This window comes from Oncorhynchus masou, chromosome 28 (assembly GCF_036934945.1).
Source record: "Oncorhynchus masou masou isolate Uvic2021 chromosome 28, UVic_Omas_1.1, whole genome shotgun sequence".
NCBI lineage: Eukaryota > Metazoa > Chordata > Actinopteri > Salmoniformes > Salmonidae > Oncorhynchus > Oncorhynchus masou.
This window is the reverse complement of record NC_088239.1, coordinates 50,216,670-50,243,987: the sequence shown is the minus strand read 5'-3', so window position 1 is coordinate 50,243,987 and position 27,318 is coordinate 50,216,670. Positions and strand designations below refer to the sequence as shown.

At 43.8% G+C, this 27,318-nt stretch overlaps 1 protein-coding gene across 3 annotated transcripts in view; it reads left to right on the top strand.

The window, feature by feature from the left end:
* The window catches only part of bmpr1bb (bone morphogenetic protein receptor, type IBb), a 119,159-nt gene that overhangs the window by 19,685 nt on the left and 72,156 nt on the right, over positions 1–27,318 (top strand). The window contains exon 1 of one of the 3 annotated variants that reach the window (XM_064942414.1): positions 24,090–24,250. The exons of the other annotated variants lie outside the window; for them this stretch is intronic. The gene's annotated coding sequence lies outside the window, so the exon portion shown is untranslated. Of the gene's footprint in view, positions 1–24,089; positions 24,251–27,318 lie in introns of those variants that run through there. 3 annotated transcript variants of the gene reach the window in all.

Below are 27,318 nucleotides of genomic sequence, written 5' to 3'. Positions count from 1 at the left end.
CTCTGGCCAATCAGATTGCACAGTTTCCGCGAGACTGTAAAAAGAAACCTTGAATGCAAAGTTGGTGGTGAGAATTCTAAACTTTGAAGACCATGACGAGAGACTCAAAGAATACAGCCACGCTGTTCTGATGTTTTTTGTAGCCGTCTATTTAATACCACAAGCTGATGCTGGCTCTAAGACAGCACTCAATGAGCTGTATTCCGCCATAAGCAAACAAGAAAATGCTCATCCAGAGGCGGCGCTCCTAGTGGCCGGAACTTTAATGCAGGGAAACTTAAATCCGTTCTACCTAACTTCTACCAGCACCAACCAGAGGAGGAAAAAAAAACTCTAGACCATCTTTACTCCACACACAGAGACGCGTGCAAAGCTCTCCCTCGCCCTCCATTTTACAAATCTGACCATAATTCTATCCTCCTAATTCCTGCTTACAAGCAAAAACCAAAGTAGGAAGTACCAGTGACTCGCTGAATACGGAAGTGGTCAGATGACGCAGATGCTAAGCTACAGGACTGTTTTGCTAGCACAGACTGAAATATGGCATTGAGGAGTACACCACACATCAGTGATCAGCTTCATCAATAAGTGCATTGATGACGTCGTCCCCACAGAGCCTGTATGTACATACCCCAACCAGAAGCCATAGATTACAGCCAACATCAACATCTAACCCGAACGCTTATAAGAAATCCTGCTACGCACAACGACGAACCATCAAACGGACAGTGTCAATACAGGTCTAAGATTGAATCCTACTACACCAGCTCCGACACTCATCGGATGTGGCAGCACTTGCAAACTATTACCTACTACAAAGGGAAGCCCAGCCACGAGCTGCCCAGTGACACGAGCCTACCAGATGAGCTAAATTACTTCTATTTGCGCTGTGAAACAAGCATCACTGAAGCATTCATGAGAGCATCAGCTGTCCGGAACAACTGTGTGACCACGCTCTCCATAGCTGATGTGAGTAAGACCTTTAAACAGGTCAACAATCACAAGGCAGCAGACCAGACAGATTACCAGGACGTGTACTCCGAGCATGCGCTGACCAACTGGAAAGTGTCTTGACTGACATTTTCAACCTCTCCCTGACCAAGTCTGTAATACCAACATGTTTCAAGCAGACCACCATAGTCTCTGTGCCCCAAAACACCAATGTAACCTGCCTAAATGACTACCGACCCGTAGCACTCACGTCTGTAGCCATGAAGTGATTTGAAAGGCTGGTCATGGCTCACATCAACACCATCATCCCAGAAACGCGAGACCCACTCCAATTTGCATACTGCCCCAACAGATTCACAGATGACGCAATCTCTATTGAACTCCACACTGCCCTTTCCCACCTGGACAAAAGGAACACCTATGTGAGAATGCTGTTCATTGACTACAGCTCAGCGTTCAACATCATAGTGCCTTCAAAGCTCATCACTAAGCTAAGGACCCTGGGACTAAACTCCTCCCTCTGTCACTGGATCCTGGACTTCCTGACAGGCCGCCTCCAGGTGGCAAGGGTAGGTAACAACACACCTGCCACGTTCATCCTCAACACGTGGGCCCCTCAGGGGTGCTTGCTTTATCCACTTCTGTACTCCCTGTTCACCCATGACTATGTGGCCAAGCATGACTCCAACACCACCATTTAAGTTTGCCAACGACACAACATGGTAGGCCTGATCACCGACAACAACGAGACTGCTTACAGGGAGGAGATCGAAAACCTGGCAGTGTGGTGCCAGAACAACAACCTCACCCTCAACGTGATCAAGACAAAGGAGATGATCATGGACGACTGGAAAGGGGCGGCTGAGCTCGCCCCATTCTCATCAACGGGACTGTAGTGGATCAGGTTGAGAGCTTCAAGTTCCTTAGTGTCCACATCACCAGCAAACTATCATGGTCCAAACACACCAAGACAGCTGTGAAGAGGGCACAACAAAACCTGTTACTCCACAGCAGACTGAACAGATTTGGCATGGGTCCTCAGATCCTCAAATTCTACAGCTGCACCATCGAGAGCAATCTGACTGGTTGCATCTCCGACCGCAAGGCACTACAGAGGGTAGTGTGAACGGCCAAGCTTCCTGCCATCCAGGACCTCTATACCAGGCTGTGTCAGAAGAAGGCCCTAAAAATTGCCAAAAACTCCAGCCACCCTAGTCAGACCGTTCTCTCTGGTACCTCATGGCAAACGGTATCGGAGCGCCATGTTTTGGTCCAAGAGGTTTCTTAACAGCTTCTACCCGCAAGCCATAAGACTGCTGCACAGCTAATCAAATGGCTACCCAGACTATTTACATTGACACACCCTTTTTTTACGCTGCTGCTACTCTCTGTTTATTATCGATGCAGTCACTTTACCCCTACCTACATGTGCATACTGTATTACCTCAATTATCTCGACTAACCTGTACTCCCATACATTGACTCTACCGGTACCCCCAGTATATAGCCTTGTTATTGTTTTTGTTTTTTTAATTAACTTTCGTTTATTTAGTAAATGTTTTCTGAAACTCTTCTTTTTCTTAAAACTGCATTGTTGGTTAAGGGCTTGTAAGTAAGCATTTCACTGTAAGGTCTACAGCTGTTGTATTCGGAACGTCTGACAAATAACATTTAATTTTAAATGATCTATTACCAGTGGGATCATATACCAATCAATAATAATATATACTAGTTGAAGTTGGAAGTTTACATACACCTTGGCCAAATACATTTAAACTCAGTTTTTCACAATTCCTGACATTTAATCCGAGTAAAAATTCCCTGTCTTAGGTCAGCTAGGATCACCACTTTATTTGAAGAATGTGAAATGTCAGAATTATAGTAGAGAGAATGATTTATTTCAGCTTTTATTTCTTTCATCACATCCCAGTGGGTCAGAAGTTTACATACACTCAATTAGTATTTGGTAGCATTGCTTTTAAACTGTTTAACTTGGGTCAAATGTTTCGGGTAGCCTTCCACAAGCTTATCACAACAAGTTGGTTGAATTTTGGCCCAATCCTCCTGGCCCATTCCTCCTGACAGAGCTGGTGTGTAGGCCTCCTTGCTCGCACACACTTTTTCAGTTCTGCCCACACATTTTCTATAGGATTGAGGTCAGGGCTTTGTGATGGCCACTCCAGTACCTTGACTTTGTTGTCCTTAAGCCATTTTGCCACAACTTTGGAAGTATGCTTGGGGTCATTGTCCATTTGTAAGACCCATTTTGCGACCAAGCTTTAACTTCCTGACTGATGTCTTGAGATGTTGCTTCAATATATCAACATATTTTTTTTCCACCCCCGTGCTTCACAGTTGGGATGGTGTTCTTTGGATTGCAAGCCTCCCCCTTTTTCCTCCAAACAAAATGATGGTCATTATGGCCTAAAAGATCTACTTTTGTTTCATCAAACCAGAGGACATTTCTCCAAAAAGTATGATCTTTGTTGCCATGGGATGTTGCAAACCGTAGTTGCAAATCGTAGTCTGGATTCTTTATGGCGGTTTTGGGAGCAGTGACTTCTTTCTTGCTGAGCGGCCTTTCAGATTATGTGGATATAGATACTTTTGTACCTGTTTCCTCCAGCATCTTCACAAGGTCCTTGGCTGTTGTTCTTGGATTGATTTGCACTTTTCGCACCAAAGTATGTTCATCTCTAGGAGACAGAACGCATCTCCTTCCTGAGCGGTATGACGGCTGCATGGTCCCATGGTGTTTATACTTGCGTATTATTGTTTGTACAGATGAACCTGGTACCGTCAGGCATTTGGAAATTGCTTCCAATGATGAACCAGACTTGTGAAGGTCTACTATTATTTTTCTGAAGTCTTGGCTGATTAATTTTGATTTTCCCATGATGTCAAGCAAAGAGGCTCTGAGTTTGAAGGTAGGCCTTGAAATACATCCAAAGGTACACCTTCTATTAACTCAAATGATGTCAATTAGCATATCAGAAGATTCTAAAGCCATTACATTTTCTGGAATTTTCCAAGCTGTTTAAAGGCACAGTCAACTAGTGTATGTAAACGTCTGACCCACTGGAATTGTGATACAGTGAATTAATAATCAAATAATCTGTCTGTAAACAGTTGCTGGAAAAATTGCTCTTGTCATGCGCCAAGTAGATGTCCTAAACGAAAACTATAGTTTGTTAACAAGAAATTTGTGGAGTGGTTGAAAATCAAGTTTTAATGACTCCAACCTAAATATATGTAAACTTCCGACTTCAACGGTATATATTTCAAAATTGTCTGGGAATAGCAACATTGGCAGGGCAATTCAAGCATAACCCATATGCAGGCCTATAGCCTACTCCACAGACCTCATTGATACTGTTTTTCATTGATTTATGTTGCAAAAGCTTACGCTTTTAGGTCATGTTAAAAACTAAAAATCCGAGAGGCAGATCTCGGCTTTCATTTTACATTTACATTTACATTTAAGTCATTTAGCAGACGCTCTTATCCAGAGCGACTTACAAATTGGTGAATTCACCTTCTGACATCAGTGGAACAGCCACTTTACAATAGTGCATCTAAATCATTTAAGGGGGGGTGAGAAGGATTACTTTATCCTATCCTAGGTATTCCTTGAAGAGGTGGGGTTTCAGGTGTCTCCGGAAGGTGGTGATTGACTCCGCTGTCCTGGCGTCGTGAGGGAGTTTGTTCCACCATTGGGGGGCCAGAGCAGCGAACAGTTTTGACTGGGCTGAGCGGGAACTGTACTTCCTCAGTGGTAGGGAGGCGAGCAGGCTCCGAAAGTGATCTTGACTCAGAAAAAGTTTGTGACCACTGACCTAGCCGGTTGTTTTGCTCTACTCTTAGGCAGGCCTGCAACCTGAAGGGGCCACGTACCATAAGCCCATGTACGTGGCCCAGACTGCTAAATATCAATATCGCCAACTTGTATCTGTATCCCAGAGTGTCCAAGTGGTATACAAAAAGAAAAGGTATTTGAAGAGCTTGTCAGAAAGGGCTCCATGTATCAGTTGAATTAGCAGCCCACTTCCAAAATCGAGGCCAATTTAAGCTGCATGCGCTTTCTCATCCGACAGTTACAGATAACAACAGCTCCATTCGGAATAGGAAGTGGCAGCCTACCTGTTGGCTCTTGGTCGTTGTAGCCATGTCCTTCTCCTCTTAACGTTTAAGTCCGTCATCATCAAGTCAGTTAAAACGACACATACCCGAGACCTGTGACAATCATATCAGATCCGACCCAGACCCGTGACATGATTTAGAATTCTGGAACTAGACCTGCTCTGGACCCGAATTGGGTCTTTGGTATTCAGGTCCAGTTGGACAGGTGGAGATCTCTACTTCCTCCCTCAGTAAGTCCAGAACGAGGGAGGCTCTGGCTAGCTCTAACTGTCACACCGTCACTGTTGAGCATGTTCAGCAGGTCAGTCGGTCTGGTAGAGCTGTATATCCAGTCAACATTCGGGACCCCCCCTCTGTTCAGCTCAGGAAGATAAAGTCACGTGTGGTGTGTGTGTTTAAGCATAGCCACTTTCTCACTACTTGAACAGTTTTTGTTGTTATTCCCCCTCATAAACCTCTGTGGGATATGCACATTGGCAAACAGATGTTGAATCTTTGCGAGCGCCACCTCTCTGACAGCGTCTAGCTTCATGACTACAGGCAGAGAGGGGATGCCAATCATATCAAGCCTGGTTGAATACTCATCGACAAGCTCCTCAACTTGTCCCCCCCACTTGCCAGCAACATTACATTTATGTCCAAGATAGCTGGATGTTTCGTGACGAGAGTACTCCCTGATTGATTGTTTTTTTCATTAGTGTAAGTGTTTGCGGCTTGTCAGTCTTTCGTTCAACACCGCACATTTAGTGTCTTCCCGACCATTTCAAAAAGTCATCTGTACGAGAGAGCATGTCTTTGATAACTCGCTCCTCTCTGGAGTAGATCTGAACGTCGTGACCCCTGTAATGGGTTCAGGAGCACACTGGCAAAGCCATTTCAGCCACTGGTTGATGGCTAGGATGAAGTAACAGGGCTCTCAGTGTGACAGTGCACAGGATGGTGGGGGTTCTGTTGTCTTTGAGGCTCATGTTTGTTTTACATTTTAAACACACTCCCAAATGAAGCAGTAAATGAGCTGGGCTGGACAGCTCCCTGGGACCAGGTCTGAGGGTGAGGAGGAGAAGAGAGTGGGTCGGGCCTGAGGTCCCCAGAAAAGACTAAAATGTGAAAATGAGTGGAACTCCCAGAGTTTTCAAAACAAGCCCAGAGATTTCATTACACATACCTGGACAACTGAGGACATGGAGAAAAAAAACACTCCTCACATATACATGCACACACACGTACACTCGAACACACACACTACCGCACATATATGTGCACGTGCGCACACACTCCCCGCACCCCTGAGCAGCAGCTGAGCTGCTCAGACTTTTAAAACCCCAAAAAATAAGAATCATGTCAACTAAATACACCAGTGAACTCTCTCTCCCCCTGCCTATGCCTCTCCCTCTCTCTCCCCCTCTCCCTCTCTCTCTTTCCTTCTCCCTTTCTCCCTCTCTCTCTATCTTTCCCCTCTCTCTTTCTTCTATCTCTCTTTATTCTCTCTTTCTCTCTCTTTCTAGCTCTAGCTCTCTCTCACAATTTCTTTCTCTCTCTTCCTTCCTCTCTTTCTTTCTTTCTTTCTTTCTTTCTTTCTTTCTTTCTTTCTTTCTTTCTTTCTTTCTTTCTCTCTCTCTTTCTTTCTTTCTTTCTTTCTTTCTATCTTTCTTTCTCTCTCTTTATTCCTCTCTCTCTGTCTGTCTGTCTGTCTCTGTCTGTCTGTCTGTCTGTCTGTCTGTCTCTCTCTCTCTCTGTCTCTCTCTCTCTCTCTGTCTCTCTCTCTCTCTGTCTGTCTGTCTGTCTGTCTGTCTGTCTGTCTGTCTGTCTGTCTGTCTGTCTCTCTCTCTCTCTCTCTGTCTCTGTCTCTGTCTCTCTGTCTGTCTGTCTGTCTGTCTGTCTGTCTGTCTGTCTGTCTCTCTCTCTGTCTCTCTCTCTCTGTCTCTCCCTTTCTCCCTCCCTCTCTCTCTCTCTCTCAGCATCAGAAAAGTGCAGAGCACTACATCAATATGGTCATCAATCATAGGCTGTACGCCCTGTGCAGGGCTGGGGTGTGGGTGGTGGAGAAGGGGAGCGCTGTGCTGCCTAACACTGTAGGTTGGGAATGTGGGCGCTGGGCGGTGGTGTTATTCTGGGCTACACTAGTAAGGTTGGAACCTTTAGGCATAGTTCCATCATGTTTTGGGTGGGGGCTGCTGGACTATTGGATGACCATGGTTCTCTTCAGGTCCAATCCCAAAGATGGACTGAAGCAGCTTTTTAAGAACCTTAGTGAGTGAACATTATTTATAATAAGGGTTACATGGAGAAAATTAGACCTCACTGAAATGAAAATGGATGGCCCTCCCTTCAGCAAAATATATTTGACCTAAACCCTCCCTGAACGCTTGAAGAAAAAATGACCCTCCCCTGTACCCAAAACAATAATTAAAACAAAGTGGATAGCAGAGAACATGTCTACTGTTTACCCTCACTTCTTGGACAGAGCCTTAGATATGTAGTTTTAGAAACTGTTCTTCGTCCTCTAAGCATTACATGGCAACGCAGGAATTTTGATAGCGCACAGGGCTGCAGGCTAGAAGGTTGTGGGTTCGCAGACCACCGTGGAAAGATCTCCGTTATAGTAAAAATCATTGCATGAATCTATTATCATATTTGTAGATATTTTTTTTTATAAAAAAAATGTCATGCAATTCTGCGCCATTTAGACTTTTTTTAATAACACACAAATTACAGAATGGACAGAGAGATAAGATGAACACATAGGCCTATCATATTTCTCCAACGCCATAATCTGTCTGTTTTGTTTGCAATGAAATAATTCAATCTGTGACATCATTAGGAATCTGATGTATTGTATTGGTCGCGGGGTGGTGGGTTTTTGGGCTGCTTCTAAATTGCACCGCGACCTCCATGACATTTCTACATTTCTGTAGCCTACTATTTCATACAATACATATGTTGAAATGACGATATTGCAAATCGATTTGTGCCACTTGTGTAGGCCACCTGGAGTTGGCAAATGGATAAACAGCCTATAACTTCAGTTTGTTGTTGTTGTAGCCTTGTGTTATTATGCAATTATTAATGGCTCATGTTTAGTTCATTCATTTGGAAGTTATCAAATGTGATCATGGTCACAGCTCTATCGCGTATGTATCGTTCTCCACATTTAATGTCAGTTTCATTGTGGACTTTTCACGGAAGTTAGATGTTGGCCTATCAGAGGCTATAGGCTTCCGGCATCTCGCTCAGCAAACCATGGCAAAGTGAATTACAATTATAAAGACAGATTTTAGTCCGTAGCCTATGGCTATTGAAATAACAAGTCAATCTCGAAAATAGGCCATTTATAACGGTTTGAAGTCTTGACATCTGGCACATAATAACAGCACAATTGCCAGAAAATAGCCAAACATTCATTTTTGGAGGTTCCTCCAGGTGTTTCTTGCACAGAGCTTTTCGAGATCCTCTGTCCAACTTTCGACACTCAAACTGTCCTGTCGGATTGATCTATAGTTATGCACATGCACAAATAGGATGTATTGACAGTTGTACACTGGGTGGTTTGAGCCCTGGGTGCTGATTGGTTTAAAGCCTTGGTATATCAGACCGTGTACCACGGGTGTGACCTATTTCAAAGTGTTACTGTTCTTATTCCATTGGTAACCAGATTATAATATCAATAAGGCACCTCACGGGGTTGTGGTGTCGTAAGAACAGCCCTTAGCTGTGGTATATTGGCCATATACCACACCTCCTCTGCCTTATTGCTTAATAATAGCAGTCAAAACAAGTTAAATTTGACATCCATTGATGGAAAATGATCTGGCGAGTTTAATAAGGGCAAAAGATCTTTTCTCTAAAGACATAATCTTAAACTCACAATAATTATTATTTTGAAGCGACCTTTGCTCCTTTGCCTACTTTTGTTACAAATTACATCACATTCCTTCTTAATTCGCTCGATAACGTTGTATAAAACATTTTTTTTGGGGGGGGGGGTAAATGTTGGGCAGGTTTCAGGCCTCGTGGGCGGACTTTGAGAGGTCATTGGGAGAGACATTTTCGCTAGACATGGCAATCATGGTGTTTCCCTAAGAGCTGTCTGTGTTTTAAACATCTTCTATTGTACAGAAAGTAAATAGCTTAATCAATTGATAGTGACAGAATTAGATTACTACACAAGCAAAGTCATTTTTTTGTCCCCCTCGGCTATAGAAGGTTGTAGCTCAGCCTCTGAATGTCAACGAAACAAAACATTGATATCCCCATATGCATCGGAGTCATGTCTTTTGCTGTTAAAGATCATTTTATACAATCGGATCAGTTTTATTTTCTGTGCTTTTTTCCACTTTCTTTAATTAAAGGTTGTCCTATGGCATACTTTCTCAATTCGAGTCTTGGTTTTAACTTAACAGCCCTGATATGGAGGTAGGGCATTTAAAGAGTGCATGGTGGGTGGAGGAACTGACCGACAAAATCTATGGATATAGCAGCCTATAGCCTAATATAGTCTGTCAAACAGGTTGGCCTACCTCATAATAGAAAGATATAGGCTCCAACACAACGGTCCAACCGGAAGGTTGCAAGTTCAAATCCCCGAGCTGACAAGGTACAAATCTCTCGTTCTGCCCCTGAACAGGCAGTTAACCCACTGTACCTAGGCCGTCATTGAAAATACGAATTTGTTCTTAACTGACTTGCCTAGTAAAATTTTAAAAAGTTTTAAAAATTATGGGGTATTGCTTTATCATTATGGGGTCTTGCTTTATCATTATGGGGTTTTGCTTTATCATTATGGGGTATTGCTTTATCATTATGGGGTCTTGCTTTATCATTATGGGGTCTTGCTTTATCATTATGGGGTTTTGCTTTATCATTATGGGGTTTTGCTTTATCATTATGGGGTTTTGCTTTATCATTATGGGGTATTGCTTTATCATTATGGGGTATTGCTTTATCATTATGGGGTATTGCTTTATCATTATGGGGTATTGCTTTATCATTATGGGGTATTGCTTTATCATTATGGGGTTTTGCTTTATCATTATGGGGTATTGCTTTATCATTATGGGGTATTGCTTTATCATTATGGGGTATTGCTTTATCATTATGGGGTATTGCTTTATCATTATGGGGTATTGCTTTATCATTATGGGGTTTTGCTTTATCATTATGGGGTTTTGCTTTATCATTATGGGGTATTGCTTTATCATTATGGGGTTTTGCTTTATCATTATGGGGTATTGCTTTATCATTATGGGGTATTGCTTTATCATTATGGGGTATTGCTTTATCATTATGGGGTATTGCTTTATCATTATGGGGTATTGCTTTATCATTATGTCATTATGGGGTCTTGCTTTATCATTATGGGGTTTTGCTTTATCATTATGGGGTATTGCTTTATCATTATGGGGTATTGCTTTATCATTATGGGGTATTGCTTTATCATTATGGGGTATTGCTTTATCATTATGGGGTATTGCTTTATCATTATGGGGTATTGCTTTATCATTATGGGGTATTGCTTTATCATTATGGGGTATTGCTTTATCATTATGGGGTTTTGCTTTATCATTATGGGGTATTGCTTTATCATTATGGGGTATTGCTTTATCATTATGGGGTATTGCTTTATCATTATGGGGTATTGCTTTATCATTATGGGGTATTGCTTTATCATTATGGGGTTTTGCTTTATCATTATGGGGTATTGCTTTATCATTATGGGGTTTTGCTTTATCATTATGGGGTATTGCTTTATCATTATGGGGTATTGCTTTATCATTATGGGGTATTGCTTTATCATTATGGGGTATTGCTTTATCATTATGGGGTATTGCTTTATCATTATGGGGTATTGCTTTATCATTATGGGGTATTGCTTTATCATTATGGGGTATTGCTTTATCATTATGGGGTATTGCTTTATCATTATGGGGTATTGCTTTATCATTATGGGGTATTGCTTTATCATTATGGGGTCTTGCTTTATCATTATGTGGTCTTGTGTGTAGATTGATGAGGGGGAGGGGAAACAATTTAATCCATTAGAATAAGGCTGTCACGGAACAAAATGTGGAAAAAGTCAACAGGTCTATACGCTTTTTCTGAATGCACTGTACTGTTTAAAAAAATAAATACAAAATCAATTATAGTAGTACAGTAGCAAGCTATCAAAGTTGACCTCCGGTCCTCATCTTTGTGCTCTCCTTCTCAAACTGAACAGAGGCTATACTCTAGTCCACGTGCAAGATTAGGCCTAATCAAAAATGATTTCCAGAATAGGCCTTTGACTCTCCTCCTGAACAGCCACTGTCGACCTACACAGCATAGCCATTGGTTAGGCAGCACACACAAAAATGTTTTTGATGAGCAAGAGCAGAGCAGGCCGGGGATCAGGGTTGGAATATCCATTGCAGTGTGTAATGCAGCCTAGTATTATTTACACCCTCCCATCAGCTATCTTAGAAATACTACTCTGCCATGTGCTTCTCTGAGCATGCACTTCATAGCCTAAAGCCTAGGATATGGATCGTTTGATTGAGACCACACTAAATAGCCTATAGGCACAATTATTATTGTGCTCAGCGGAGAATCAGGGATGAGGGGCAGCATCGGGCAAATATCGATATACACTCAGTGGCCAGTTTATTAGGTACACTCATCTAGTACCGGTTCGGACCCCCCTTTGCCTCCAGAACAGCCAGAATTCTCCGGGGTGTGTAAACATTGCTCAATTGGTATCAACGGACCGAACGTTTGCCAGAAAAAAATTCCCCACACCATTACGCCACCAGCCTGTACAGGTGACACCAGGCAGGATGTGGTCATGGACTCATGCTGCTTACACCAAATCCTGACTCTGCCATCTGCATGACGCAACAGGGACTGGGATTCGTCAGACCAGGGGATGTTTTTCCACTCCTCCATTGTCCAGTGTTGGTGATTCCGTTCCCACTGGAGCCACTTCTTCTTGTTTTTAGCGGATAGGAGTGGAACCCGGTGTGGTCGTCTGCTGCAATCAACCATCCATGACAAGGAACGACATTGTGCGTTCCCGAGATGCCGTTCTGCACACCACTATTGTACTGCTCCGTTATTTGCCTGTTTGTGGCCTGCCTGTTAGCTTGCACGATCCTTGCCATTCTCCTTTGACCTCTCTCATCCACGAGCTGTTTTCGCCCACAGGACTGCCGCTGACTGGATGTGTTTTGTTTGTGGCACCAGTCTCAGGACACACTAGACATGGTTGTACGTGTAAAGTCCAGGAGGCCGGCCAGCAGTTTCTGAGATACTGGTAACTGACGATCATACTACGCTCAAAGCCACTTACGTCACTTGTTTTGCCCATTCTATCCTTCAAATGGCCACGTAACCCACGGTCTGTTGGAGCAAACCATTTTTGTAAACGGGGTAGTGTACCTATGAACTGGCCTCTGAGTGTATAGCCTAATAAGCAACTCATTCTAAAACACTGAGAAATATTGACATTTAATTCATTGCAAATTACCAGACCCTCCCTTGGACTAGATTTAAAAAGCACTAAACCCTCGCATTGACTGAAATTGAAAGAGTATGATCCTCCCCAATTTTTGTCCAGGAACCCATTTTGTAAATGTCAATCAATCCCTTAAAGCCCTGACTTTAGCCTTGTATTTAAACCACTGGGTTTATATTTCTGCAACTGTAGATCCCTGTTTCCCCACCCTGGTCCTCAACTACCCCCAACACTACACATTCTTGTTGTGACCTCGGACAAGCACACCCGATTCATCAAGCACTTAACTGGTTGAATCAGGTGTGTTTGTCTGAGCCTACATCAATAATGAGTGGTGTTGGGGGTACTTGGGGCCCAGAGTTGAGAGACACTGTTATAGATAGAGAGTCTGCCATTTGGATGAGGTCTGTGGGAATGTTTGCCTTCTCAGTAGCCTACCAACCAGCCAGCCTGTCTAGCAGTAACAAGATGTCTGCAGACTGCAAATGAGGCTTGAGCCAAACTATACTAGACCGTCCTGGGGGATTGGACTGGAGCTCAACCCTAAAATTGAACCTCCACTCTGGGGTTCTGAGGGAGGGGGTAGAGGAGGATCCTCTGGCAGACCTAAATCTACTCAATGCCCGCCTGGATTCCTGCTCTCAGATCCTACCCTGTCTGTGTAAACAGGTCTGGAGTATCACCACTGTGTGTGTGCACACACAATGTGCTGTGTGTGTATGTGTGTGTGTGTGTGTGTGTGTGTGTGTGTGTGTGTGCGCGTGTGCACGATGTGCTGTAAGTGAACACTGGTGTGTGTGTGTGTGTGCGCACACGATGTGCTGTAAGTGAACACTTGTGAGTGTGTGTGTGTGTGGTGTGTGTGTGTGTGTATGTGGTGTGTGTGTGGTGTGTGTGTGTGTGTGTGGTGTGTATGTGGTGTGTGTGTGTGTGTGTGTATGTGTGTATGTGGTGTGTGTGTGTGTGTGTATGTGGTGTGTGTGTGTGTGTGTGTGTGTGTGTGTGTGTGTGTGGTGTGTGTTGTGTGTGTGTGTGTATGTGGTGTGTGTGTGTGTGTGTGTGTATGTGGTGTGTGTGTGTGTTGTGTGTGTGTGTGTGTGTGTGTGTGTGTGTGTGTGTGTGTGTGTGTGTGTGTGTGTGTGTGTGTGTGTGTGTGTGGTGTGTGTGTGTGTATGTGGTGTGTGTGTGTGTGTGTGTGTATGTGTGTGTGTGTGTGTGTGTGTGTGTGTGTGTGTGTGTGTGTGTGTGTGTGTGTGTGTGTGTGTGTGTGTGTGTGTGTGTGTGTGTGGTGTGTGTGTGTCACTCCCCCCCCCCCAGGAACCCTATTTCAATGCAGCCACATCTCCCTTTAATGTCATACTCCTATTGTGGTCGGACATACTAGAGACCACGGCAAGTTATACTGCTCCGTTGGATCCGTTTCTAGTGAAGTAATCCAAGTGGAGTGACTCTCCACTGACCCATCTCCCAAGACGTAGGGTCACACCGCTGGCCCGGTACACCGTGGGTTCCCCATCGCCCCCCCCCAGAGACTGTTGGATATCTTAGTGCATCTAATCAGTTCATCAACCACTGTCTTTGTGCATTAGACACAGGGTGAGAGGACAGCTGTCCTTGCAGTATGTTGCTCTACTCTGGGCCGTCTGTCTGTGTGTGGTGTGTTTGGCGTGGCGAACACATATCATATGTTTTGTTTTACTGACCGGACCTGGGAGGGCGGGCTGTTCGCCTCATCTCCTGGGCTGATACTTGACCCACGGGGTAATCACAGAGGGATTTGGGACACCTTTGATCCCCCTTTTCTGTCCATGAGAGGGTGCAGGGCTGACACACAGAGATTATGGGCACTGGGGAGAGGGCTGCTAGGCTGAGTTGGTGCTGGAGCGTATTTGCGTGTGTGTCTGTGTTTGATTGTTTGATTGTACTTCAGGGCACGAGATATGGGTCTACAGTGTTCCCCTTTTAAAGTGGCAATCTGCAGTTGCTACATCTATTTTTGGACTTATGAATGATATGAAGCCATTGATTCCTGAAGAATAGAACTTATAAATACCCCTTAAAAATATAAGCTTGTTTTACTCCAATGTTTTAAAACATAATGAATGTAAACAAACAATGTATAGCCTCAAAACATGGTTAAAACTATAATTTTGGATGGTCAGTCCTTGCACCCATAGCTCTTGTCTATTAATTTTAGTGTGGTTAAATTTCTCCAGCCCCATCCCTCATCTTTGGAAACAGTGGTGGAGAGAACGCTTTATTGGTTCATCTGCGGATTGACCCTTTAAGACTCGCTCAGCTACTACAGTGTGCCAGTCCCCAAACATTACTAACCATTGATGTTTGATTAATTGTAGCTCTTTACAATGTCAAACCTAGATGCCATCCTGCAAGAGTGTGTGTCTCTTCTCAGCAAATCGATAAAGCTCTAAAAGTACTGCAATAAAAGGGGTGAGAGGGTCAGAGTTCGTTAGAGGTCAATTTAGATGACCAGAACGGTCACCTTCTGGTCTGGCACCTGTAGCTGCTCTCTGGTTGGCTGACTGATAGGGCAGGGCAGAAGGAGGACCACGTCCTAAATGAGGAATAGCTGAGTGGGAGGAGCGATGATCCATCATAGATTCCTCATGATGAAACCATGACCCTGGTATGCTTGTGTTCTCCAGCTCTTCTCTCCTCTATAGACAGGCACATGTGCAGGAGCAGAGAAATGAATGGTCTCTGGTAGCCAACACTCCCAATGGGCTTAGATTCTCAATCAACTCTACAGAATAGCTTTGTGGTCTGGAAAATGAACTCATGACCAGCGGGTTATCTGTTCCCTAAAGAGTTAGGTCCTACTGCCATTGTGTTATTGAGCAAGAATTAACCTGGTGTGCATATGGACACTTTGTATACTGAACAGAATGAACTATGTCAAGAATATTTAAAAAAAAACATAAGTAGCGAGGAGGAGGCTGAGAGAGGTGCAGACAGTGTTTACATGATGACAAGAGCTGGTTTAGGCTAATTATGTATAGAAAAATGTATAAAGATACAGTTGAAGTTGGAAGTTTACATACACTTAGGTTGGAGTCATTAAAACTTGTTTTTCAACCACTCCACAAATTTCTTGTTAACAAACTATAGTTTTGGCAAGTCGGTTAGGACATCTACTTTGTGCATGACAAAAGTCATTTTTCCAACAATTGTTTACAGACAGATTATTTGACTTATAATTCACTGTATCACAATTTCAGTGTGTCAGAAGTTTACATACATTAAGTCGACTGTGCCTTTAAACAGATTGGAACATTCCAGAAAATGATGTCATGGCTTTAGAAGCTTCTGATAGGCTAATTGACATAATTTGAGTCATTTGGAAGTGTACCGGTGGATGTATTTCAAGGCCTACCTTCAAACTCAGTGCCTCTTTGCTTGACATCTTGGGAAAATCAAAAGAAATCAGCCAAGACCTCAGAAATAAAATGGTAGACCTCCACAAGTCTGTTTCATGCTTGGGAGCAATTTCCAAATGCCTGAAGGTACCACGTTCGTCTGTACAAACAATAGTACGCAAGTATGAACACAATGGGACCACACAGCCGTCATACCGCTTAGGAAGGAGACGCGTTCTGTCTCCTAGAGATTAACTTACTGTGGTGCGAAAAGTGCAAATCAATCCCAGAACAACAGCAAAGGACCTTGTGAAGATGCTGGAGGAAACGGGTCCAAGGGTATCTATATCCACAGTAAAACAAGGCCTATATCAACATAACCTGAAAGGCCACTCAGCAAGGAAGATGCCACTGCTCCAAACCCCCCAAAAAGCCAGACTACGGTTTGCAACTGCACATGGGGACAAAGCTCGTACTTTTTGGAAAAATTGTCCTCTGGCAGGATGAAACAAAAATCGAACAGTTTGGCAATAATGACCATCATCAGTATTGGAGGAAAAATGAGGAGGCTTGCATGCCGAAGAACACCATCCCAACCTTGAAGCACAGGGGTGGCGGCATCATGTTTTGGGGGTGCTTTGCTGGAGGAGGGACTGGTGCACTTCACAAAATAGATGGCTTCACGAGGATGGAAAATGATGTGGATATCGCAAATGGGTCTTCCAGATGGACAATAACCCCAAGCATTCTTCCAAAGTTGTGGCAAAATGGCTTAAGGACAACAAAGTCAAGGTATTGGAGTGGCCATCACAAAGCCCTGACCTCAATCCTATAGAAAATTTGTGGGCAGAACTGAAAAACCTTGTGCAAGCAAGGAGGCTTACACACCTGACTCAGTTACATCAGCTCTGTCAGGAGGAATGGGCCAAAATTCACCCAACTTATTGTGGGAAGCTTGTGGAAGGCTACCCAAAACATTTGACCCAAGTTAAACATTTTAAAGGCAATGCTACCAAATACTAATTGAGTGTATGAAAACTTCTGACTCACTGGGAATGTGATGAAAGTAATAAAGGCTGAACTAAATCACTCTCTCTACTATTATTCTGACATTTCACATTCTTCAAATAAAGTGGTGATCCTAACTGACCAAAGACAGGGGATTTTTAATAGGATTAAATGTCAGGAATTGTGAAAAACTGAGTTTAAATGTATTTGGCTAAGGTGTATGTAAACTTCCGACTTCAACTGTAGATACAGTGTATTTGGAAAGTATTCAGACCCCTTACCCTTTTCCACATTTTGTTACTTTATAGCCTTATTCTAAAAAGGATTCAATGAAAAATATATATTTCACACAATACCCCATAATGACAAAATTTAAAAAAGGTTTTTAGATATTTTTGTAAATGTATTCAAAATAAACAACGGAAATACCTTATTTACATAAGTATTCAAACCTTTTGCTATGAGACTTGACATTGAGCTCAGGTGCATCCTGCTTCCATTGATCATCCTTGAGATGTTTCTACAACTTGATTGTAGTCCACCTGTGGTATATTCTATTGATTGGACATGATTTGGAGGCACACACCTGTCTATATAAGGTCCCACAGTTGACAGTGCATGTCAGAGCAAAAACCAAGCCATGAGGTCGAAGGAATTGTCCGTAGAGCTCCGAGACAGGATTGTGCCGAGGCACAGATCTGGGGAAGAGTACCAAAACATTTCTGCAGCATTGAAGGTCCCCAAGAACACAGTGACCTCCATCATTCTTAAATGGAAGAAATATGGAAACACCAAGACACGTCCTAGAGCTGGCCGCCTGGCCAAACTGAACAAATGGGGGCGAAGGGCCTTGGTCAGGGAGATGACCAAGAACCCGATGGTCACTCTGACAGAGCTCCAGAGTTCCTCTGTGGAGATGGGAGAACCTTCCAGAAGGACAGACAACCATCTCTGCAGCCCTCCACCAGTCAGACCTCTGGAAGCCACTTCTCAATAAAAGGCAAATGACAGCCCTCTTGGAGTTTGCCAAAAGACACCCAAAGGACTCTCAGAGAATGAGAAACAATCTTCTCTAGTCTGATGAAACCAAGATGGAACTCTTTGACCTGAATGCCAACAGTTACATCTGGAGAAACCCTGGCACCATCCCTACTGTGAAGTATGGTGGTGGCAGCATCATGCTGTGCGGATGTTTTTCAGCTGCAGGGACAGGGAGACTAGTCAGGATTGAGGGAAAGATGAACAGAGCAAAGTACAGAGAGATCCTTGATGAAAACCTGCTCCAGAGCGCTCAGGACCTCAGACTGAGCTGAAGGTTCACCTTCCAAAAGGACAATGACCCTAAGCACACAGCCAAGACAAGGCAGGAGTGGCTTCGGTACAAGTCTCTGAATATCCTTGAGTGGCCAAATCAGATCCCGGACTTGAACCTGATCTAACATCTCTGGAGAGACCTGAAAATAGCTCTGTAGTGACGCTCCCCATCCAACCTGACAGAGCTTGAGAGGACTGGCAGAGAAGAATGGTAGAAACTCCCCAAATACAGGTGTGCCAAGCATATAGCATCATACCCAAGAAGACTCGAGGCTGTAATTGCTGTCAAAGATGCTTCAACAAAGTACTGAGTAAAGGGTCTGAATACTTATGTAAATGTGCTGTTTCCGTTTTTTTATTTTTTATAAATTTGCTAAAATGTCTGAACTTGTGTTTGCTATGTCATTATGGGGTATAGTGTGTAGATGGATGAAGATTTACATGGTTTAAAAAAAGTCTGTAACGTAACAAAATGTGGGAAAAGGAAAGGGGTCTGAATACTTTCCGATTGAACAGTGTATATATACAGTACCAGTCAAAAGTTTGGATACAACTCCTCATTCAAGGGTTTTTCTTTATTTTTACTATTTTCTGCATTGTAGAATAATAGTGAAGACATCAAAACTACGAGATAACAAATATAGAATCATGTAGTAACCAAAAAAGTATTAAACAAATCAAAATATATTTAATTTTTGAGTTTCTTCAAAGTAGCCACCCTTTGCCTTGATGACAGCTTTGCATACTCTTGGCATTCTCTCAACCAGCTTCACCTTCATATGTTTTTCCAAAAGTCTGCGATCCAACTCATACCATACAGACAGTGTCCCCAGCAAAGCACCATTACACCTCCTCCTCCATGCTTCATGGTGGGAACCACACATCCGGAGATTATCCATTTACTTACTCTGGTTGGAACCAAACATTTGGACTCATGAGACCAATGGACAGATTTCCACCGGTTTAATGTCCATTGCTTATGTTTCTTGGGGCAAGCAAGTGTCTTCTTCTTATTGTTGTCCTTTTGCAGTGGTTTCTTTGCGTCAATTTGACCATAAAGGCCTTATTCACGCAGTCTCCTCTGAACAGTTGATGTTGAGATGTGTCTGTTACTCTGTGAAGCATTTATTTGGGCTGCAGTCTCTGAGGCTGGTAACTCTAATGAACTTATCCTCTGCAGCAGAGGTAACTCTGGGTCTTCCTGTCCTGTGGCAGTCCTCATGAGAGCCAGTTTCATCACAGGTCTTGATGGTTTTTGCGACTGCACTTGAAGAAACTGCGAAAGTTCTTGAAATGTTCCTGATTGACTGACATTCATGTCTTAAAGTAATGATGGACTGTCTTTTTCTTTTTGCTAATTTGAGCTGTTCTTGCCGTAATATGAACTAAATAGGACTATCTTCTGTATACCAACCCGATCTTGTCACAACACAACTGATTGGCTCAAACGCATTAAGGAAAGAAATTCCATGAATTAACTTTTAACAAGGCACACCTGTTAATTGAAATGCAACCTCATGAAGCTGGTTGAGAGAATGCCAAGAGTGCGCAAAGCTGTCATCAAGGCAAAGGTTGGATACTTTGAAGAATCTCAAATATAAATCTAAATTATAATAGCACTTTTTTGGTTACTATATGAATCCATATGTGTTATTTCATTTTTTTATTTCCCCTTTATTTAACCAGGTAAGCCAGTTGAGGAAAAAGTTCTCATTTACAACCGCGACCTGGCCAAGATAAAGCGAAGCAGTGTGACACAAACAACAACACAGTTACACATGGAATAAACAAGCGTACAGTCAATAACACAACAGAAAAGTCTATATACCGTGTGTGCTATTTCATAGGTTTCATGTCTTTACTATTCTACCATGTCTAAAATAGTACAAATAAAGAAAAACCCTTGAATGAGTAGGTGTTTCCAAACCTTTGACTGGTAACATAAATATTAGAAGTGCGCATGTATGCACACATAAGCTGGCATATAAATTATTTTGGCGACAACTGCAAATGTACTTCAACATAAGATGAAGTTGGAAGGTACAGTAGGCCTATGGAACATGTGGTATTTCAGTCAAATCTTAACACTGACACTCCCTTCTTCTGGCCCCATAACTTCATACAGGGCCTGTGGTTTCTTCCCACACACCTCCCCCACACTGCTTCCTATGCACCTTTCACATGTTAGAAGGCTTACCCCACTCTGCACTTCTCCTCTTCTTTATCAGTGGGCTTCCTAATCCAAGCCAGCTGTTGTACTCCAAATACAATTAACCCCGGTAATTGTGTGATGTTGATTTGGGGTTTGGGACACTTTCTCACTGACTGCCGGTAGCCCCGCATTCTCTCTCGCAGGATGACATCATGGGTTTCAGGTTGCCCTGCATGGTTTTGTTTCCCAGGGGCGTTGGGTTAGAGTGTAGACCTGGAGAGAACGGACCAGACATCCTGGGAATACACACTGTGGGCCGTTTGTCTGTCTGTCTGTGTCCGACCTCTCCGCCAGCCCGCCTCACACCACACTGTGTTATTGACTCTGGCAGATGCATGTTCATTCAGTCCAAATAGTTTGTGAGTGTTATGAACCGAGTTGAAACGTTTGGAGATTACTGAGTCAAGACAATACAATATAATCTAGAACACACTAGTTGGTATGTTTGTGATCTGCAGTTGCGCTCGGGTGGAGTATTTGGTGTGTCTACGTGTCATCTGAGTCATGGGAGTGTGTGTGTGTTCATATGCATCTGTTCCCCTCTTGTCTATCTCATGAAGGGAGCCACTACACACGGGTGGGAGTTGGATGACATCATCTTTGTGTGTGTGTGTGTGTGTGTGTGTGTGTGCGTGTGACATTTTTCTGTCGAACCTCATGAGAAAAGCACAGTGATCTGGAACGGGATCAAAGGCATGTTTAAAACCATGCAAGGTAGCCCTCCTCTCCCGCCAGCGTGTCTTATAACTTACTCCATCAACGCAGAACAGAGCATTGCCCAGAACAGAGAGGAGTGACAACGCCAACGGCGGTTTTGTGAAGATGTTGCAGTGAGGGTCTAGTAACTCTGTCAACAGATTGTGTGTGCTGCGAGGACAGCGTATTGCAACAGAATGATGGTGTAGTTATGTGAAACACAATGCTCGTTGCACTGCTAGCCCATGTATGAGTTCATTCTCACCTAGGCTGGGTGGGACCGTGGCATAATTGACTCCACAGATCGTTTCCACTGAAACAGCTAGTGAGTCATTATAGAGCGGAGTCTTCTCATGATTAAATGATTGTGGCTGGAACTATTGCATCAATGTAGCATGTCTGATTAGAGAGGGAGAGACCGAGAGAGAGAGAAACTCACCTGGTAAGTGAATTATGTCCCCAATTCTATACCGAACACAGCAGAGTCTTTTTATGGCTGTATTTGACTTAGACAGTTGCCAGGGCATTAATAACCGCAAGATTCTGTTTCATCTGAATACCTCTATTCCCAATGCTAAATCTGCACCAGGCAGCGAGAGTTGGCCTCTGGACATCAGTGAGGAAGTCAATCATTCTGTCAGTCATCTGCTGTAGGGAGGAGGCAGAGTCACTGGAGCCTGGAAAGTCAACCTCTTCCTCTGTGATGTCAAATAAACAGAGGCAGTGAGGCAGGCCCTCTCTCTCCCCTGCTGTGTTTTCATAGTGTCCAGTCCCCCAGTCCATAGCATGGACACGGGCGCTGATGGTCGAGTCGCTAGATAAAGTCAGCTTTGCACTGACGTAATCACGCACACACACACACACACACACACACACACACACACACACACACACTAAAAATACTTCAACGTTTCTAGGAAACAGTCATTCAGTGTTAATTTCATCAACACAAATTTGGACTAGAATATTAGTCAAACACCTATTTTTCAGTGGCAATTGACAAAACTAAAAATGGCTAAATAGATCCAGAAGAACTACAACTAAGTTTTTCATTTCACAAAATGATATATGTGACTGAAATCTGACTAGTAAGTGGACTGGACAATCACTTTTGGAGAGCTAATATTAGCAGCATCGATGTGTAGCGCAGGTCTGTTCAGCAGTGGGAAGGACACTTCACACCCGGGAAACACAGCCTACATCAGCTGGTGAGCTGCAGGGGAGCAAGCCATGAGTGTGAGCAGACAGGCTCCGCCTTCGACTATACACATCGCGCAGGTCGACTCTCTACCTGCTTCCCCTTAGCTAACCAGTCACCACCAGCGTTCTAGTAAGCTACCCTTTGCCTGGTTAAGAACACAAGCAGCTTTACGAAACAGTAAGCAGCATTGAGTTTAATAGTAAAACAAAGGTCTAGCTATGTTTTTGTTTTTCTCTTCTTTGAGTAGACTATAGAAAAGTAGGCTGTCTGTGAATTTGTAGTCTCGCTCAACTCTCCCACTTTTCACATTGCATGTCTTATCCAGGTTCTGTAGCCAGGTATCCCTCTCTTTTCCTCCGAGAAAACAGCTTGATTCTAGCCTTTAGGCTACCGTTCAAAAGATATGACCCATAATACAGTTTTGGAACGTTCAGACAGAAATATGCTATGTAGAACAAACATGCCTCTCTCTCTCTGTGCTTGTGTTTGTGTTTTGTGTGTAATGCGCATTATCTATGTAGGCTGAATTAGGAATTTGCATGGCCAGACAATTCTTGACACAAACCGGTGTGCCTGGAACCTACTACCGTACCCCGTTCAAAGGCACTTAAATATTTTGTCTTGCCCATTCACCCTCTGAATGGTACACATACACAATCCGCCTCAATTGTCTCAAAGCTTGAAAATCCTTCTTTAACCTGTTTCCTCCCCTTCATCTACAATGATTGAAGTGGATTGAACAGGTAACATCAATGAGGGATCATATCGTTCACCTGAATTCACCTGGTCAGTCTATGTCATGGAAAGAGCAGGTGTTCTTAATGTTTAGTAGACTTCGTGTATGTTTGTCATATTTCTGCTGTTGGGAAGAGAATTGTTATGCATAAGAATCTGTTGGTAGGACAAGATTATATATGTCTGTGCACATGGAAGTCAGTGCTACATGTTTACTATAGCTTAATGAGGCAATACAAATGTGAGGTGACTAAAATGGAAGGGCATTTCGTTTACTAAAATGGCATGTTGACAATAATTTGACTAAATCAGTATTCAAATGACAAAAAACAAACGTTATATTTTAGTCAAAATGACTAAGACTCATTCTAAAAAAAAAAAAAGAATGCCAAAATGATTCTGTACGCGACCCTACAGGAGACCTGGTAGCAACCAGGTTGTTATTAGTCATTAATGGACAGAGTAAGGCAGAACACAGTCAGACCTGTCAACATTGTCTCTGACAGCCTAATGCCGGTCTGTTTGCTGAGGAGGTGGAGCTTCTAGGTCGGCCTGCTGCAAAATCACCTTCCTGAGGTGAAACTGTAACACGTGTGGAGTCCACAGACAAGTCTTCAAAGTGGATCGGCTCATTGAGGAGGTATGAAAGGTGGGATTTGTCAGTGAGCCTGTATTGATCCCTGTAGACACAGCATGTCTGGTGAACTGACCCTGTCTCACAAACAAAATAGTGGCATGCATAGAGACACACTGGGTGTATGGAATAACTTAAATCTCTGCTATTACAAACTGTTCTATAGCCATACACGTGCAACACATGCTACAACAACTGTCCCACCTTCTCTGTGAAAGTGACTGCCTTTGACTTTACAGGCACTTCCACACTGAAAAGGGTGTGGGTGTGGAGAGAGTGGAGCTGTGTGTAGGGGCTGCTAATCCAGTTGTCAGACTGTAAGGTGTGACTGGCAGAATAACGTACACTCACTAACTGTATTCACGTGATGCTGCTGGTGTTTCCATAGGGGCCCGAAGGCCCTTGGCTGCAGCTGGTGTTGCCGGACGGTGAGAGCTGGGGTAGAGAGAAACACAGGGACGTTACTTACTCTGAGAAAGTATTTTGGACAAGCACGGTAAAGTGTGTGTGGGTGTGTATGTGCGTGGCAACGTGTCTGTGTGTGTGTATACTTCTTGCAGGGTTCCTGTTGCTGAACTGAGGATTAGCGCTGTGTTTTGCTTTGTGCCAGAGTAATGCCTGATTAATCAAACACGGTGTTGCCTTACAGCTTCAACTGCTGCCTGTCACTCCGGCGTTCTGTTAGCAGAGAGAGGAGGCTTTTCGGGGAACCGTTCTCAGGTGTGCTGTCAAAAGGAGCTGTCGCCACTTCATTGAGCCAGCGTTCAGGAGGGCTACAGGATATATGAATGGGATTAGAGGGAGAGAGGGGAGAGGCTGAATTGTTTGGTGATTCCAGTGCTGAAGTGAGTCTGAGCCCCACACAGTTAGTAGTGCCTGTCTGACAGCATGGTGCTGGCTGTGGAGGAATGGGAGTGGTTGAACTGTGGTACTGTGTTTGGCTAGTAGCGCTCCAGTTAAAGACTAACCAGCAGGTAGAGATCATAGGAGGGAGGTTTAGTTCAACACCTCTGGTCTGGTTTCACAATCAGCAATGTTGAAGAGAATGTGGGATGAGCAGGAATAGCAGAGAAGGGGGGATTTAGAGAAAGAGAGACAGGAAGAGATGAGAGAGAGACAGACAGACAGACAGACAGACAGGCAGACAGACAGGCAGAGAGCGAGATAGACGGGGAGAGAGAGAGAGAGAGAGGGAGAGAGCAGTCAGAAAGAGAGGGAGATGACAGAGGACAAAGGCAGGAGTGTGACTGGGCACCCAGTCAGAGCGTGTGATTGCATTCTAGCTTTGTTCCATGAGATCACAGTAGTGGCAGATGCAGAGGGAGACTTAAACTAGCAGCAGCTGTTGGGTCTCTCTCTGCTCTCTGGTTACAAGCTGGCACTGCCCACACATTGGGATGGGCAGAGGGGCACGTCGCAGAGTAGACCTTTGGCAGCTCCCTGCACTTTGAGGGTGGGCATGTGGGGACCATATAGACGCAGCAGCTCTCTCCCACAGCATGCTTGGCAGGAGAAGAGAGGGGTGGGAGAAGAGGTGTGAAAGAGAGGCCCTGGTCATAAGACACGACACGCAGCTGGTTTCTCACAATGTACAGTATGGAGTTGGTCCTTTGGCGGCATTATGTAGCATATTGGCAATGTAGTTGTCAGGACCCGGTTACGAACCTGGGTCTCCGGAGTGAGAAACAGTCACTTAACCAACTGAGCCACGAATAGTCAGCAGAACCCAGAAGATGAGGCAGACACAGCAGTACTTAAGACGGTGTATTTAATAAAGTAAAAAGGAGAAGTCCTTAAATACAAAAATGGCAAATCCAAAAGGTGGTAGGAATAGCACAAAAAGGCCTCAAGAGACACTCAAAAACAAAAACAGAATTCCTCAAGAGCATCCACCGGAATCGACAAGAAAACACAGAACACTAGGGCTGGGTGCTAACATACAAACACAGAGCACAGAACTGAGGGAAACTAAGGGTTTAAATACAATCAGGGGAAACGAGGTACAGGTGCAAATAATAATGGGGAACAAGGGAAAAAACATAAGGTCAAAAAGCACAATGGGGGCATCTAGTGACCAAAACCCGGAACAACCCTGGCCAAATCCTGACAGTAGTCGCTATTTAAATCACCATTTTTTTGCGTGAAAACCTAACTATAATCATTTATGATACATGGTTTTATCAGAATGAAAAGTTATGTGACTGTAATAATGACGTAGGACTGAATGTCAGGTCTTCAGAGTCTTGCCATAGGCTTAGGGGTGAGTGGGGTAAGTTCAGCCTCCCTTGTTTCTAGGAAACTATACATAAAATGTATCATGTTTCAACTGTTCTGCCTGTGGCTATGGAACCCTGACCTGTTCACCGGACGTGCTACCTGTCCCGGACCTGCTGTTTTCAACTCTCTAGAGACAGCAGGAGCGGTAGAGATACTCTCAATGATCGGCTATGAAAAGATAACTGACATTTACTCCTGAGGTGTTGACCTGTTTCACCCTCGACAACCACTGTGATGATTCTTATTTGACCCTGCTGGTCATTTATGAACATTTGAACATCTTGGCCATGTTCTGTTATAATCTCCACCCGGCACAGCCAGAAGAGGCTGTGCTGGGTGGAGATTCTTCCTAGGTTAATAGATATCTTCCTAGGTTCCTAGATTTCTTCATGGGGTGGCATTTCTTTGGGGGTGCCACACAGCCCTCCATGTGCTCACCAGAGGTAGCCTGACTGCCATTAGGTACCGAGATGAGATCCTCAGACCCCTTGTGAGACCATATGGTGGTGCGGTTGGCCCTGGGTTCCTCCTAATGCAAGACAATGCTAGACCTCATGTGGCTGGAGTGTGTCAGCAGTTCCTGCAAGAGGAAGGCATTGATGCTATGGACTGGCCCGCCCGTTCCCCAGACCTGAATCCACTTGAGCACATCTGGGACATCATGTCTCGCTCCATCCACCAATGCCACGTTGCACCACAGACTGTCCAGGAGTTGGCGGATGCTTTAGTCCAGGTCTGGGAGGAGATCCCTCAGGAGACCATCTGCCACCTCATCAGGAGCATGCCCAGGCGTTGTAGGGAGGTCATACAGGCACGTGGAGGCCACACACACTACTGAGCCTCATTTTGACTTGTTTTCAGGACATTACATCAAAGTTGAATCAGCCTGTAGTGTGGTTTTCCACTTTAATTTTGAGTGTGACTCCAAATCCAGACCTTCATGGGTTGATAAATTTGATTTCCATTGATCATTTTTGTGTGATTTTGTTGTCAGCACATTCAACTATGTAAAGAAAAAAGTATTTAATAAGAATATTTCATTCATTCAGATCTAGGATGTGTTATTTTAGTGTTCCCTTTATTTTTTTGAGCAGTGTATATAGATCTCTTTGTTAGAAAGAATACTATATTTCCCTTGACACAGTGAATCTAAATGTAAAAGAAAATGGCTCAATTTAACCCATTCTCCTCTACTGGAAAGGGTGTATATGTTGTGTGATATGCACCTGAGTTTTCCTGTACCCATGGGGGACCAGGCCTGCCAGCAGCCTACCACTTGGCACCTGT